Raw genomic sequence first — 17,512 nt, forward strand, 5'->3', positions numbered from 1 at the left:
GATTTTAAATTGATCCCAATATTTAGTGGGGTTAAGGTCAGGGATCCGTGCAGGCCACTCAAGCTCGTCTGCACCAACTTATAGAGCTCACGTTTAACACATTGTAATGGTTTGGACCCTTTAGTTCCAGTAAAGGAGAAATCTTAATTGTACAGCATACAAAGGTATTCTTGATAATTGTATGCTTCAAACTGTGTGGCAATAGTTCGAGCAAGAACCATATATAGTTTCAAGATTTAGTTTATTGTCATGTTCATAAAGAGTGCTTTAAGCCTCTGTATACAATGAAATACTTATGCTGCAGACACAGTGCAAAATGATCTTATGTAGTATAATACATAGCAAACTGTAAACACTGAAACACAGACAAAAGAAAATGTGAGAATATTATTGTGCTCTAAGCATAATAAAGTCAAAAAGGGACATACTCAGAGATCTTGCACATGCAGAACTCTAAATAACAAATGTCTTCTAAGCAAGTATAAAATATTAAATTGTAAATATTGTCAACATTTTATCAGGTCAGATTGTGACATAGTGAAAGACATTGCACATACAGTACATAAAGTCAAGTCAAGAAGCTTTTATTGTCATTTTGACCGTATATACCTGATGCATTACATTGAGAAAAGAAACAACGTTCCTCCAGGACCATGGTGCTACATAGCGCTACATGAGATACTACAGAACTAAGGAATAAAAAGTAAAATAACCTACCCACAACATGTGCATGTGTGCAGCCGTGTGCAAACAGTGAAAGACGAGACAGTACAAACAGACGATACAATACTCTATAGGTCAGATACATAGAATAGCACAGATCAGTGTAAAGATTATGTGGTTCTGAGAGCAGATATGTAGACAGTCAGAGTCTAATATCAGATGTGATGGCTAGGGGTCCACAAAGCATTTGCCCAGAAATAAATTTATATACAGGCATTAACGTCATTATCTACTATTTGTCTTTACAGACCATAAGTGTTCAAAAAAATGCCTTTAATAATATGTCTCATATATGTGTTTATATGTGTATGTGTTTACTGTATTTTATTAATAACAAATGGTATCACCCTGGTTGAGGACAATACTGTATCGTGTTTTTTTTTTTTTAATATACTGTTGATCTATTGATCCTAAATTTAGTTTTTTTTAAAATTCTCCCCCAAATAACCAAGCTTATGATAATTTTTGTGTACAGAAATTTTTAGGTCTCATCATTTCACATTTGTAGTGAGTGAGCATGCCTAAGCTTGCGTGGCATATCTGTGAGAAGCAGCAATGTGGGGATATTGTTTATTGTTTGATAAGACAAGGTCCTTTTGTTATTAGCTTCCTCTGGGATATGAGAGAGAGAGAGAGAGAGAGGTATTGTAGGAGAGCAATAGAGAGCTGGCCATGAGGAGATTGGGGCTCTATTTGAGGTTTGGTTATCTTGGTATACGTATTCAAAGCATATATTAAATGCAAGCTTGTGTGTGTGTGTGTGTGTGTAGGACAGACCAAGGTCTTCTGAGACTATGGAAATCAATGGTCATAATATATATCTCTATATATCTCTGTGAATATATAGATACAATCCAACAGATATCAAAACACGCACACACACATAAATGTTGTCAATTTATCTGGTGAAGGATTTTCCTCTCCTACCTTTGAGAGCTTAAGCCCATGAGCAGTTTTCATATGTCTGTTGTAGAGTGAGAAACACTGACAGGATGACAGGCTACATAAATTATTAAGGTCTCAGAAGAGTTGTGCACCATCATTGTGTTCAGCTCTTTCAAAGCTCGTGTGGATGCGTGTTACCGAACCGTCACATGGGACATGTTCTGAAAGCAGAATTTTGTACATAAGGAGAATGGAATATGTCCGAATCGCTCGAATCAGCGTTCAGGTTGGGTGTCAGTGGAATAACTGAAGCAGCAGCGGGACTTTTATATTCTGAAATGTTTGTGTTTTTTATCTGTACCTGACATCCGTCACTGAGTCATTACCAAGCCCTTCATATGCTGAGTCACATGTGCTAGAGCAGGGAAGGACACAAAAGCTATGTTCCTGTTGCTAGTGTGATGTTTTAGGATAATTTCATGTGGCATTAGAATTACAAGATTACAAATGTCACACTAAAATCTCTTCAGTCCGTGAAAGCCTCAGAGTTTCAGATTTGGTATTGAAAGAAATTAGCAGAAGAAAACACTGTTTCCATCATAGCCAGCGACAAGTTCACAATTTTTTTTAAGACAGCTTTTCTTTTTTCTTTATTGGCTTATGTCTCCAACTCTGTGTTGCACTGTGTACGTTTGTACAGTAAATGTGGGAAAATGTGGGAAGATCCCGAAATAGATGAGTCTAACAGACTTCCACTTGAACGCAAAGGCACCTTAATTACGCCTTCACAAGCGTGAAACAGGAGCACGTGACAAGCATGTGAAAGCAAGCTTATTCATTTGAGCCACTTCCTGAACAGCTCGGAGTCAAGATTTCCCATCGTAATCATAAAAAAAAAGGTTTCAATGTTTAGGTGTGTCCCAAATCACATACTTGTGCACTATTCTGTGCCATTTTGTAGCATAAATAGTGAGTAGTTTTTCAAAATTCCAACAAGGAGTGCATTTCAAATAGCCGGATGTTGCATTTATACAAACCACAAAAAAAAAAAAAACATGGAATGTTGGATAAATGCACTTGCAGCTGTGCTCACATAATGGGAGAGGGGTGGGGCTACTGGGAATGGGGCGGAGCTACCAGGCTCTGGGTGACCGACAACACTTACAAATGTCTTATTTTAGCCCACATTGTGTGATTTGCTTTTCAACATTTTAAAAACACTGTATTCTACTAAAGCAGTTAAACATTACATTCATTTGACTTCCAGCTACCTAAACAATGCTCCATTTGTTCCATTTGAGACTAGACCCTTCTGAAGTTCATACACAGTCAGTAGAGTACAGAATGCATACTGTAAGTGTCAAGTATGTCATTTGGGACATAACTTTTCTGTCAGTGTCTTTTCTTTATGTTTTTCATTTAAATGTTTGTGTTTTTTTCTGTTGTGAAGATTTATAATTTATGTGCGTTTTTCTCCAGTGGTCAACATCAGCTCTTCAGTCAAGCAAGGTGAGAGGTGCAATATGTGTATGAGGTGTGTATGTGTATGTTGTGTGATTGAATTATTCCTGTTTGTGCTTATTCCATTTACAAGCGTGCAATGTGTCTGTCTGTATGACTTTGGGATGTCCTGTTTGTTTGTTTGTTTGTTTGTTTGTGTGTCATGTGTCTGTGCATGTGAAGTAAGTATGCCGTGGTCTCTTCTGAGGAGTCGTTGCGAACTCCCTCAAAGCAGAGCCACAGCACCAGCATACATACATCAAAGGCAGACAGAGAACTGATGCAATGAAGCAGGACAGGGAGGCTATTAAAGTGCAATCACACCAGGTCAGACAGACCCCGCTGCTCACTCGATGCAGAATTCAACCCCGCTCTAATTTGGCTTGGAAGGTTGGCTACTGATCCAAGTTTTGCAGCTAGCAACAGTCTTACCCTTTAGAAGAAACACATTTCTTTTAAGCAAAGCCTTTAAACAGATTCGGTAAGTCAGAAAGCCAAACCAGCTTCATTACCCCCCTCTGTGGGTCTATTTACTTCTGACGCTGACTTTCTGCATTTGCCTTGACATCTTCGATTTGACAAACTATGTTGCTTGGAGAAAAAAATCCCAAAACCTGAAAGTGTATGCTGAACTTTTAAACATGGCCCAACAAAGAAGAACAAAAGTTTACTGTCTCATGCCTACCAGGGGAAAAATATTGTGTATGAAATATACTGAGACATTGTTAATGTTCATTATTACCACGATGCTGCTGAACTCTTAAATCTGATTTAAATCGTATCAATGAGCTTGTGCTAATGCGTTATCCCATAGTAAATAATTCACATGTGGATGCAACACATAACCTGTACCTAATAATAAGTAAATTAAAAAGTGGTTGTTATTTAATAAATAAAAATGTCTAATCTTGCATATTGTAATGCTTTCAGTTATGAGAGCTATAGCAGTTTACAGAAAGAGTCAGTGCTTTGTAACACTCTTTAAGCCTTCAGCTTCCCGGACAGGGGATTTTCCAGCTTTCTGAATGTCTCAGTAACATGACAAGCTTTATTTTTGTCTTCTTAACTTCACGAGAATGAAAAGAGGTTTGTAAACGACTGTATGTTTATAGTTTAGACATGATAACTCAGAGTAACTTTAAGATTTTAAGATAGATATAGTCACTGGAAAGGGGTCAAAAGATGCTGTAAAAGCGAAGAATGTACAGGGCCTGGAGGATTTTTCCAGTGGCTGCTCAGGACAAACAAGGGATTCATGAAGAACTATCCCAAAACATAAAAACTGTTGTTGATTAAGTGTATGTAAACTTTTGAACTGGTTGATTTGTGTAGATTTGTGTGTATTTTGTCTTGTGGAACATCTGTTGTGTAAAAATGAACTTATTCAGAGGAGGACTAAATAAAAAACAAAATCCAGTTTTTATTATCCTTCTTATTTCTTGGTGAAATAAGAAACTCTGCTTTTTGTCTAGTCACATAACACATTCCTGACTTTGAATATTTTCCTATAGCAGTATTCTCTGTCATGATTTATCCCCTAAATGTTTGATTACGAAACTTTGCATAAAGGGCCCGGATAATATTTTTGAAGCTGTAAAAAAAATAGATGAGTTTTAAGCCCCATAGTATATCATTATATTATAACACTACGAACAGCATCTACTGCAGGAGTCTTTCATTCATATGTGAAATATAAATCTAAAGCATTTAAAAAATAAGCTCTTCTTTGTGCAGTTGTATTAGCAGTTGAACTCCTTGTACTCATTACACAAGCGTAACAGAGTAAAGGGGAATGCGAATGCACAATGATGATTTAATGATATTCTGTATGAAATCTCAGATCACATCTTCAACCTGGGTGACCTTTGCTAATTTTATCAGTTGAAATGGATAAAGATTTTAACCTTTAGACATTGTTCTGGCCTTGAGGTCAGAATAATAAGAATCGATTGCTCCTTGGATTGAGAGCAGGGTGGCTCTGGGTTGAACAGATGATGTACAAGACAGTGTAATCAAATCATCATTGGTTCCTCTTTAACTTGTCTTGTATGCAATCTGACACACTAGCTGAAAGGCATGATGCATGGAGATGCATGTTGCAATTTGAAACACAATTTGGTTTAAAAATATATAAAATCTGACCCTTGGACCTGCTTAAAATCTCATTTGTCATTGGAATCCGAATCAGGAATTGAAACATTATGAGAGCATTTGGTCAGTATGGGAAGGTTTTTTTTTTGGAAAAGCTCTACATTTAGGTTCAACTGTTACCACATAGCATCCTGCACCTTATCTCTCCTATCCAGAGCCTTACAAAAGCATACTACTCTCTTTTTCTCTTTATCGCTCTCCTTTTCCCAGCGGTGTACTTGTGAGGTTATAGAGGGCTCATGACGACGGCTAATAGAGCATGCCATAGCCCATGAGCTGCCCAAGATAATACAGTCTCCTTTTTTTTTCCTCCAAGCCGTCTGTCTTGAAGATTACTTTAAAAAAATGCATTGACTGCGATCCAAAGAATTGATGGCACAAGCTGTCAGGCTTAATAGCTCCTCACAATTGGTGCATTGTCACTTTACTCAAGTAGAGTTGTGACATTTATTTGAGCACTTGCCAGCATATTTATTTTAGACAAAGGCTATTTTTATATTAATGAAACGCATCTCAGCTCGACACTGTAATTTAGATTACATTTGTTTGAACTGAAGGACTGTATGTAAATATTTTTTGTCTTATGTGACTTATACCAAAACAAACTGTGAGCTTGTGAATTCAATGCAAACGTGTAGGAGTGCCACAGCAGGTAGCGTTGATGTCTCACAGCTCCCACGAAATTCTCAGCGCATATCAAGTCCTGTGACGGATTAAATGTTGACTGTTTCTGGGATACAGTTGACACGCAAAATCTGTTGGTTGGGTTGCTGATTGTTCAACACACAGTAAAGTTTTTCATATCAGATTTATCTGCTTCCATCCATTACCATTGTGCCTCTGAACTGTGGCACAGAAAACACAGGATAGCAAGAAACCACAAATAGAAACCAGTCTCAAATGTTCCTTCTGAAGCAGTAGTCAGATTAGAAACTGTGTCAGACTGACACTCGCCCTGGAAATGGCTGCTTGTTGAAGCTTAATGATGAGGCAGTGCTCACATGCTTAACCTACAGGATGAGACGAGGGAAAAGGCTGACACACACCTGCTGATGTGAGGAGAAAAACAAAATATATTGTAGATAAAATATAAACTGCAGAGCACAGTGGCTTAGTGCTTATCACTTTTTCCTCATATCTACAAGGTCGGGGTTCGGATCCTCTGCCCTGTGTGTGTGGATTTCGCATATTTTCTGCATGCTTTAGGGGTTTCCTCCAGGTATTCTGTTTCCTCCCCAGTCCAGAAATATGTGTTGTAGGCTGATTGGTATCTCTAAATTATCCTTATGTGCGTGATTTTGCCTATTAAAATGAGTTAGCACCCTGTCCAGTGTGTCCCCTCCTTGTCCCCAAGTCCCTTGGGATAGACTTCAGGTTTCATTTGACCCTGTGTAGCATAAGCGGTACTGAAAATTGATGGATGGATTTGTCAAATATACATGTGCATGGGTTTAGGAACATGGAGTTTATTTCTTTTCTGTATGTGTATTATATAATGTGTTATCAAGTGTATGTGTATGAACAAATATCAGTGAATACATTTGTGTACCAAATATCATTTCTTACTCTCTGTCTCTTGTATTTTCCCATAATGTCTCTTACTACCAAAGATTTTTATTTTTTTTTTTTTTGCTTTTCCTCCACTTTCATTCTGTTCCCTTTTCAAGAGCATTTTCTGACAGAGAGAAGTGAGGGTACTGGTGAGGAGAGAGTGCTGGCCAGAGAAGAGGTCATGTTAAAAAGAGATCTGGTAGAGAGAGAGGATTGTGTGTGTGTGTGTGTTCTCTACACAATGGTTTAGGTGAGTGCTGTTAATTTGCAGAGCTTTTCACACCTACAGGGTTCTGTCAGATGTTGCAGGTCCAGACGTGGCAGGTCAATACCTTTCCCTCCACACACCAGTCACACCTGAGGGAGCTGCTGCTTGCCTTCTTACTTTCTCAGACATGCTAATGAGAGTGGAGCAAAATAAACTTCAGAAAGCTCTGAGTATTCTTAGCCCTTTTCAGAACACTATCAGGGGTTTAGTTCTCTATTAAACAAGAAGGTCGGCATTCTACAGCAAAAGGAAACAGATGAAAGCGCTGGTCTCATAAAATGGTGGCATTCGATTCTATGTTTCTGTTTGTTTGTTTTTTTCTTGTAGCCAAGAAATATGAAATCACTTTAATGGACAAGCTGTTGGACAATGGAATATGAAAAACATTTTTGTAAAAACAATTAATGGTTAATTAATTGAACCATTAAAATCAATGGTTCATATTTTACAAGATCAATGGCACTTAAGGCTTTTGGACTCCAAATTGTACCATACAGTATTTTGACTTCAATTGTCATCCTGTCTCACAAATATATTCTGCTGTTTAGCTACAAGTTCATGTAGGAAATAGTCCCTGAAAGCTAGTTACAATAGAAACCATTCTTATGCATCGATGCTTCAAACAACCATCTTGTTAGAATTAATTTTTACAATAATTACAATGGACATCAATACCATACCATGTGCAATATGTTCATGGTATGTAATACATTTTGTATATATAGAATATGCAATTTATATTTCATTTAGATTTATTTCTCTTGTAATCTGATGCAGTCTCTGGCAAAAGAATTTCCCTCGGGATTAATAAAGTTTTATCTTATCTTATCTTATCTTATCTTATCTTATCTTATCTTATCTTATCTTATCTTATCTTATCTTATATGTTCTGTCAGGTGCAAAGACAGTTACAAGTGAAAGAAGGCTTCATTATCGGAGATAGACAAATGTAAATCTATTAATAACAATAATAATAATAATAATAATAATAATAATAATAATAATGATAAAAAACCAAATGGTAAAACCAAAGTCAATCAAACTCATCATGAGAAAGACTTTACGTTAAGTCCAGTCCGTGTGTGTGTTTGCTCGATTGAGTCCAGGTATGTGTAATCAGTAATCAGGTGACCACGGACAGCTTGATAACAGCTGTGGTTGATGGGAAACGGAGATGGGATAAGCCATGTTGTGATCCGGTGGTGAAGTTATGGTAATCAGAATTCATGGCTGAATCTGGCTATAAAATAAGAGTAGCATTTATACTGCTTGGTCAAAGAAATAGATCTGTTGTTGTACACTATTGATTTAAGCATTTAAGTTACCGCCATCATGTATAAGTAGTATAGTAAGCTGATAGATTAACCAGCACTGACCTGTCTATTTTTATGTGTTTTTACATATTGTTGAATGATTATATATGATCCATGATGTTTGGAAGGAGAAGATAACAATCCTGATTAAAATCATTTCAACTCTCCTTAAGCTTAAACAGAGAAATATTTCCTTATGGAATATGGGTTAAACAGGTGAGTGGAGGTAAATGGTGGCTTTCAGAGAATGTGCAGACAAACAACAAATAAATAAATAAATAAAGGAACATTAGTAAGGCTGTAAGAAATTACTCCTCAGAGAAGTATTACAATGGCATGTTTGGGTTTTTAATTATAAGATTGCAAAGATTAGGGGAAGGACACATGATGGCCAGCAGTGGTGGTGTTGGTGGCTCAACAGTTAGGGTTGTTGATCGAAAGGTCAGGGATTAAAACCCCAGCACTAGCAACCTGCCACCTTTGAGCCCCTTAGTAAAGCCCTTAACCCTCTCTGCTCCAGGGACAACTGTATCATTACCTTCCTTGTGCTCTGGACACAACTTCCTAACCTGGGATATGTAAAGAAAAGAATTTCACTGTGCTATTATAACAAAATAAAGGCTACTTCTTTTGTACACATCTGCATTTTGTGCCTCGGTGCTCAGTGAATGTTCACATGAACTGATATTACTGCATTGGCTTCCTGGCTGCTTTCTGGTTTTAATACTCGAGGGATTTTGTTAAAATACCTACAGCACTGCAATGATGACTGAAATTAACATACACCACATATGCGTCTGTATGAATTGTAGGTGTAATAGAACTCTCAGAGTAGGAAACGGACTTAGAAATGGGGTATTATTTATTTCAAAAGAGGTAGTTATCACCCATGTGGCCACACTTGTGGTTTGTTCCTGTGTTCATCTGGAGCCAAGCTTAGTGAAGAGGAAAAAACTAACAAAAAAGTTAATCTCAATAAGGTATGAGTGTATATGAGTGTGTGTGAGTGTACATAAGCATGTGTGTGTGTCCATTAGTGTGTGTCTGTGTGTGTGTCTGTGTGTATATGAGTGTATGTGCTCACCCACAGGCCACCTTTTGCCTGTCCAGTTACATCATGTACAGCTGAGGGAAGCTGTCTCCTCTTATTAGACACACTCTAACAGGAAATTAAGAACTTTCCCATCACTCCAAACACATCTACAGACTAGAACAGACAGAACCTAACTGTCTAAAGTAGAGGCCATCAAAATAAGGCACTGCGGTCCAGTTACAGTCCCATCAATGCAGTTCTACATTGTGCTTAGAGAAAAGTGTAGCAGAATGATCTATTTTTTTAACTATTGCTGTGCTGGTAGGAGATAGATAGAAATGTTATCGTGGCTTGTTTCAAAAAAATAAGTTGAGATGAAAACAGTGTATTTAGAAATTTTCAATGCACCTTTTGTGCTTTTACATATGCACTGTTTAGATTGAATAAAACCATTGTGCCGTTACCTCTCTGGTGCAGTTCCACTGGTGAGGTTTCCCAGCAATCTCACTTGAGTGTGTGGCAAAATCAACTGTTTCTATGCAAACCCCATTGCAGTTTGATTGCCATGACAGCGTGATTGCACCATGATATGGCCTAGCTGCAGGCAAACTGAATATGTTAGGTATTACAGATTGTCATTTTTTTTTAACATTTGCAAGACAGCTAAATGAATGCTAGGGTATAGAACCCAGACAGCTTACACAAGTACAATATGTTCTGGATATCTGACTGCCAAATGAAGCTACATGCAGACAATAAATGACTTTATTCTTCTAGATTAAGAGAGCCATATATAGAACATATGTTAGAAAAGAAAAAGTTTTATTCATTCTCTGTGTCATTTATTCGATTATTTGACTCAAGTCTCCATAGGGCTTTTCACACTGCTCTAACATCGGGTTCTAAACCCCACTTCTAACCCCAAGTGGAGGTTTTAAAACCCTGCCCCAAAGCTTTTTGTGGCATAAACTCTGCATTGTGGTGCCAAACATGAACACACACCCAGTCAGAAACTAAACAGTGTGTGCTTCATATCACATACTTTATACAGTCACGGAAACCCTGTGTGTTTTGTAAGAAGTAGTTTAAAAAGTTTTGTTGTTCCTTTCTTTTCTTTTCCTTTTGTTTTTTTTTTCTTTGTTTTCTTCAAGAGGCTTAAAACAACAAAGGAGGATTTACGGGTCGACATTTTTCTGATGTGAAAGCATAAGATAAGCTGTTATTTAAACTAGTTGTGTGCTCTTTTTAAAGTAAAAGCAGTAAAAAACATACAATATAATACCCAAGGATTCCATGTCCTCAGGGTTTACAAGGTAACTATTTTGAATATTTCAATCTACTGTTTTTCAAATTATTGAGCTATTTCAAATTCATAATTTGACGTTTCACACCGTACCTTCCTAAACTCTAGGTGCAACGACCATGATTGGATAAAAACAGCATACAACCACTTTAAATAACAGCCTGTCCCAAGCTTTAGCATCAGTGAGAAAAAAGGACAGGTCTGCCATTCTGCTACTGAGCTGGTATTGTTATCTGTTAAAGCTTTCTAATCTTTTTTGCCCTTTCAGTTTGTCACGTAGTTAACCAGGCGTTTTCTGACATCTAGCTTCTGCTGATTTTTCAGTGTCAAGCTTCAGGGCATCTCAGATAAAAAGCGGTTCTAACCCTACTTTTAAATTACGAGTGTGAAATGTTTCTCTACACAGGGTTAAAAGCAGGGTTTTGAAAATCTATAACTCTGCTTTAAATGCAGTGCAAAAAAAAAAAAACCCTTTTGAATATTTGTATTAATTGGTCTCACTTTGGTTTACAGCCTAATGGATTGTTTTTCGAGTCCCAGGTTATAAACCAGCAGCTTGAGGCTTCATTCTCTATTCTTTTTTCTACTTCTAGCTTTAAATTTCATTCCTCTGCACCCCCTCTTTAATTGTAGTTCCTAACACACCTGAGCCAAGTAATCTTCATTATATAGCTATTATTTCTCTGACTTTAAGTTGAATCGCTGTGAATCTCGGTGTCTGGAGAAAAACATCTGCTTTCCATGCTTACAATATCATTCCTGTGTTATGTATTAATAATGGAAAACAGCATGTCTCTTTGCTGATATTTTTATCACTTTTCCAGCAAACAGTTAGTCATTTCTGGCCCCTTTCAAAGCATTTGCAAAGCGTTCAGAGCAGGGAACTACAAAACGCGTACACTTCAGTGGGTCAGTGTGGTTACAGCTGCAGTGTGCAGGTAATAAGAAGCTGATATTGGTCTAATTCACCATCATTTCAATTCTCGTCATTGTTCAAGTGTCAGTCGGGGGATAGTGCTCGAGATCATTAAACCGTTCTGCAATGGCATGGGGGTGGACAGGAGCAAATGAAAAGTGGTGGCCTTACTGGCTCTTATTTATTTATTGGATTTCCACAAATAATATGCTGTCAGGGAGCCCAGCTGTGGAGCTTAGTGGGGTGTAAGGGGAAATAAAATTAAAGATGACACACACTCTACTGCACATACCACACATTACATAATGTTCCCATTCATCATCACAAGTCAAAGCAACTATACAGGAACGCAAAATGCTCTTGCTGTGTCTCCTTCCATCCCGCAGTCCTTTTATTTTTCTCTGGTCTTCCTCAGGCTAAGCCAGTGAAAGAAATTAAAGACGTCAACAGGAATCTCCAAACCTGTATTCAACTTCACAGCCTGGCGCAACACCTACAGCACATTTCTTCAGTGTTGAAGTGAATGTTTTCCACGGCTCATCTCCCAAATTACTTTACCTTAGCAGCTTTACCTCTCCAGGGTTCAGATTTTCTTTTCTGTCAGTTTGACAGCCCAATGGTCTGTTAAATCGCCTACAGGTTTGAGAACCGCTTTGAGCATCAAGACTGCAAAGAACCCTAAGCCTCCACAAAATAGGACTATGATATGGGAGTATGATATCACTTTAAAGGACCCTCATCATAGAAGACTGAATTTTCCTCAGTTCTGTAAAATGAAAGAGCTTAATGTACAGTAGATTATCAACATGTTCGTTTTGAAAGTGTACTACACCTTCCTCGGTGTGTAAGTCAATTTAGGGACATTGGGCTATGAAAACAGCTTGTTTGGATTTCTACTGTTTCTACAAAGCCATATATACAATTATATTCAAATACTGCCAATTTACAACAAAGTTAGCTTCTCCTGTTTTCTTTACACCTGGGTTAGCTCCACCCATTCAATTTTACAGCCCTGTCCAGTCACTTTACATCCCCACCATTCACTTTACACCTTACACCATTCACTTTTTGATCAATGCAGGTTGTTTTATTTTTAACTGCTGATGTATTTCCAAGCAAACAAAGTGATGGTGATAATGTGATAGAGTGGTTCAGCAGATAATTGACTAGCGATTTTAATTCTGTTACAATGCACATGACAGTAGACCCACATTCTATTCATTACGTTTTACTGTGAACACTGATTTTGAGGCAGCCTTATAAAAACAAATTGTTCTCAATGTGCTAATGCATAGCTTCTGCCTTACTAATGTATTTCCTAATTCTATAGTTATGACAGCTTTGCACTAACAGATGCTTTTATTTATCTTCTAGAATTTCCTACACAGTTCTAGACAATGAGGAGACCATCCAATAAGATTAGAGGCCATTTACACAAAGCAGCCTTAAAGATGCAGTAAGAAAACAGCCGGTTTAATCCTGGGGATTGGAAAATGTTCGTGTAAAATTAACAATGTAACGAGTAACGAGTTTATCTGGAACATAAAGCCAGCCAATGGCCTCAGGGAAAAAGATAAATTACAAGAATAATGTAGGGTATTCAGTCATTTTATTTACTTGCTTATGTTTAAGCTAAACCTATTTCTACGTACATAGTAAACATGTTGGAATAATGGCTTAAATTCATTATAGTATAATTTCACCTCAGCGATTATTCGTTTAAGGCTGACAATTAGTCAATATGTAATTGACTAGCCAAGAATTGAAGAGCAGGAAGAAGAAGAATTCCCAATACACAGCCAGGCAAAGACATGATACTTTAGCCAATGGGGAAAGATTTGTAATAAGACTCAGACTATTCGATTACAGTGCAAAGCTTTGCAATGTCTAATAACATGACTGGTAAATTTATAAGCTGTCTCAGCAATAAATGAAAAATAGCTGTGTTAATTAGTTCAGATCAGTAGCATGGTGCCGTGAGTGGTGAAGGTATGAGTGGCAGAAGGTACAAGCCAAGTAATCCTGATGGGTTGAATGGCGCTCCATTTTTTCCTTTTCAGCCTGTAGTGCACTGTGACAGAATGACAGGAAGTGCTGAAGCACTCTGGAGGCTGCTATGTCAATCACATGCAACCAGGCATATCATGCAGTCTGTTTGTATCCATGCAATGTGTTTAAAAGAACCTAGTCGTGGTTTGTCACTTTTTTTATTTCCTCAATTAAAATCCTGGAATCTAGTGGTCATTAGTTAATGTAGCCTATAAAGCACCTCATCAGTAACTCTCTTTAACAACAACAACAACCACAAACACAGAAATTAGGAAAAAAGATTCAATCTGTTCCGTCAAGCTGTTTTATGTTTATGCTTTAAGAAAGATAAAAATAAATTCCTTGAGTAATAACTGTGAATCTTTTAGGAATAAATGCAATGATTCACTTCATCTAGATGGTGTAGTGTTTTTTTGGTTGTTGTTTGTTTGTTTTTGTTTTCTCCTTTGTGCATTGGCCAGTTCTCACCTACTAGCCAGCTCTCCTATATATCGCCCAAAAGCTATCAACTATAGAGGATGAAGACTAACACATGCTTCCTCTGAGACCTGAATCCAGCTGTCATCTCTCAAGTCTACCACAGAGCAGAGAAAACTGGAGGAAATGTTTTATTGCTATCTATTATTAATCTATTATTGCTAGTATCTCACTTACACACAATATCTATGAACAATTTTTCAAACAAAAAAAGAAAAAGAAAAAAACTCAGACTTTCCAGCACCGATTATTCCACAAAATATTGACCAGATTTGTCATTAAATGGTATTGACATTCCTCAATCCAAACAGAGATAACTGACCATCATGCAAAGCATTCAGCATCTGTGGATGGATGTGGCTTCATGCTCAGCACGTCTAGTCATGGAAAGACAAATGACTAAACAAGGATTAGTTGAGAACTGAAGCTCTTCCTCTCAGGCTGTACATATTCCAGTTAGGAACCGCCAGAAACTACAGTTTGGAAGCCTCAAGCGTATTGTAGCCACATCAACCATATGTTTGTGTGCTGCTTTATGCACAGATGCATACAGAATGAATGAGTATATGTAATGTCCTGACAGCACATGGGAAATAAATGTTAGTAAGAATGACAGACTATTGGATTAGTTTCCTGTAATGTAGACAGAATGGTGGGCTTCTTTTTGCTTCGTGGAAACAAATATTGTTTCTTTTGTCATTTTTTCATAAATGCTCACATTGGTTAAGTATATGCAGTATACACTCAGTGATCACTTTATTAGGAATATCTGTACACCTACACATTCATGTAATTAAGATGTACAGATTAAGAGCTGTATGTTTCATGGCCCTTTTTTTTTACAATGTTCAACTGTTCATTTTCTTGTCTTACTGTAGCCTTTGTGTCACAAGGCTACAGCCTTGAACAAGTCTGGATATTCTCCTCTGATCACTGTCAGCATCATGGTGTTCTTGCCTGCAGAACTGTTGATGGATGTTTTTTTGTTTTTCGTACCATTTTGTGTAAACTCTAGAGGTTGATAAAAAAAAATGCCAGGAAATTCTGAACTTCTCAGACAGACCAATATTTCATGCTCAGTGTAAAAGAGGTGCCAGTTTTCCCCAAGTAAACATTAATTGAAGCTCTTGACCTGTATCTGCATCCTGTATCCATGATAACCTCATGAATGACCAGGTGTACAGGTGTTCCTATTAAAGTAGCCAGTGAATATATAAAGAAGCTGCATTCCAAATGACGGACTACTTACTTTGCACTTTGTACTCTACCGTCAAGTGTAACACTAACTGCAAGTATAAGCCATTTCCGAGTCGATGGTACATAATGATGTCGAACGTACATAATGTGAAGCCTCTAATTTTAGGAGAATGTGGTGAATTTTGTGAAAGAAATCACACTGCATAGGCTAATTTACAAGATTTGGCACATGTCTTGTTCACCACTGTGTCATTGGCCATCAGAAAAGGTAGCCCCATCCCTCTCATGATAGCCCTGCCCATTCCACTACATAAGCAAAGCTGTGAGTGCTGAGTGCATGAAGTGTCCAACATTCCACACTTCATTTCTTCAGTTGTATAAAAGTGCATCTTCTGGCTACTCAAATTTTTAGCATGAACAGAATTTTTAGAATTTTTAGCTGTCTAAAAGGGTCTAGTAGGAATTCATGTTGCCACAGTCAGTTAAAGGCATGAGTGTTCAGTACCCCAGAGTTAAATGCTCTTCTTATTGATTAATGGATTATCATTATTTGCCAGTAATGGATGCTGAATATTAAACTGTTTGTTTACCTAATTATGGTTTTCTGACATTGATTATTTGGTTGTGGTAAATAAGTTGAAAGCTGTCAAGGCCTATTTGGCTAGACCCCTAATTTATGCATTCTACACTCAGGATCATCAATTAAATTTGACCTGGACTAAAACTGTCTCTAAGTAAACATGGTTTTACCACAAAAAAAAACACCTCAACACTTCAGAGACTTTAAAGAGCCTCACTTCACTGGCCACTCCAGATGCTGTTTACTATCTGCATCAACAAGCACTGGCCCCAAAACCCCACAGTTATTTACATTAAGCATAAGTAGCTAAGCTTATTTGGTTCATTTGAATGTAAAGTATATTGTGGTAATGTGTGTTTATAATAATCAGACAATTTGCATATATTATCTCACTCATAAAATGAAAGCAGAGAAATGAAGCTCCATTGAATGACTGATTTCCCAGACAATGTGAACTGAATGAATGAGTTGTGTAAACTGAAACGCTTAACCTGCACAATAATGAAAGATTACAGCTCCATTCTTTCATTTTCATTGCTTGGTGCTGGATTTTGCTTGATGTTGAATGTGTTTGAAGTCTTTTAAATCCCCGCAACGTGCTGAAGCATACTTCTGGTCCTGCATTCAGGAAAATAAGCCACTAGAAATCTATAAAAACAACAAGAAAAGAGTGAAGGAGCTCAGATGGAAAGGTCAGACGTATGACAGCTTTGCAAGAAGATATGTTTTAAGACAAATAATTCAGCTGCTGTTTTAGTTCTTCATTATTGTGTTAGAATTAAGAGTTGCTTTTTGGAATGGAAATCCACTTATCTGACATTTTTAATCAGTATAAATAAAGGAATAGTTTTATTGAGGCAAGACTGATATAAAATTAGGCAGGACACTGTTGTCTGTGAGTGTGAGATGTTTTTACCTATATTTGGATAAACCCACACAGAATTGTAGTGGTTAAAGGAAACACCTTCAGATTTTTTTTGATGCATTTGGACAAGCATTTGGGGCATCCCAGAGAGTGCTCCAATTAAAATGTGTGCTCTGCTTTCGTGTGTGACTCTAAAAAGCAGAAAATTATTTAGAAAACATCAACATCTGCTCTACAGTGGACTCGTGTGTAGTACACCATGTCAGACTGCATAACTTGTGAGACATGTGAAACATGGAGCTGTCTTTTCCACCTCATTTCCCACACCAGCACTTTCCTACGAGCGACATGTGATGCCTCATATCGGAGTGCTAAAATGATGCTTGTATGACGTTTCCTACCCTGATTGGTCACAAGTGCTTTTCTGGGAATAGGCTGATGACACCATTTAAGAAACACATTGCCTTGCAAATTATGTTTAAAGGTTAAATTACCACAGCTGGAGTGTTTACACTGTTTACATAGGTTATGTATGTAAGGTCTGTGTAGTTGTGGGTGACCGTAGTAGCCTTGTTATCATTCCTCTCCTGTTGTGTGTGAGTGTGTAGAGGAGTCTCTGTCACCAGTAAAAGAATGTCAGCCAGTTCTATAAATAGCCCTGGAGCAAGTCCAGACTCCAAGTGGTTTACTAACAGTACAGG

The 17,512-nt window shown here is 37.5% G+C and overlaps 1 protein-coding gene across 2 annotated transcripts in view; it reads left to right on the forward strand.

Moving 5' to 3' along the window:
• Nucleotides 1-17,512, forward strand: part of slc12a5a (solute carrier family 12 member 5a) — a 142,906-nt gene that overhangs the window by 77,210 nt on the left and 48,184 nt on the right. The window lies entirely within an intron of this gene.

This window comes from Hemibagrus wyckioides, linkage group LG11 (assembly GCF_019097595.1).
Source record: "Hemibagrus wyckioides isolate EC202008001 linkage group LG11, SWU_Hwy_1.0, whole genome shotgun sequence".
Classification (NCBI taxonomy): Eukaryota; Metazoa; Chordata; class Actinopteri; order Siluriformes; family Bagridae; genus Hemibagrus; species Hemibagrus wyckioides.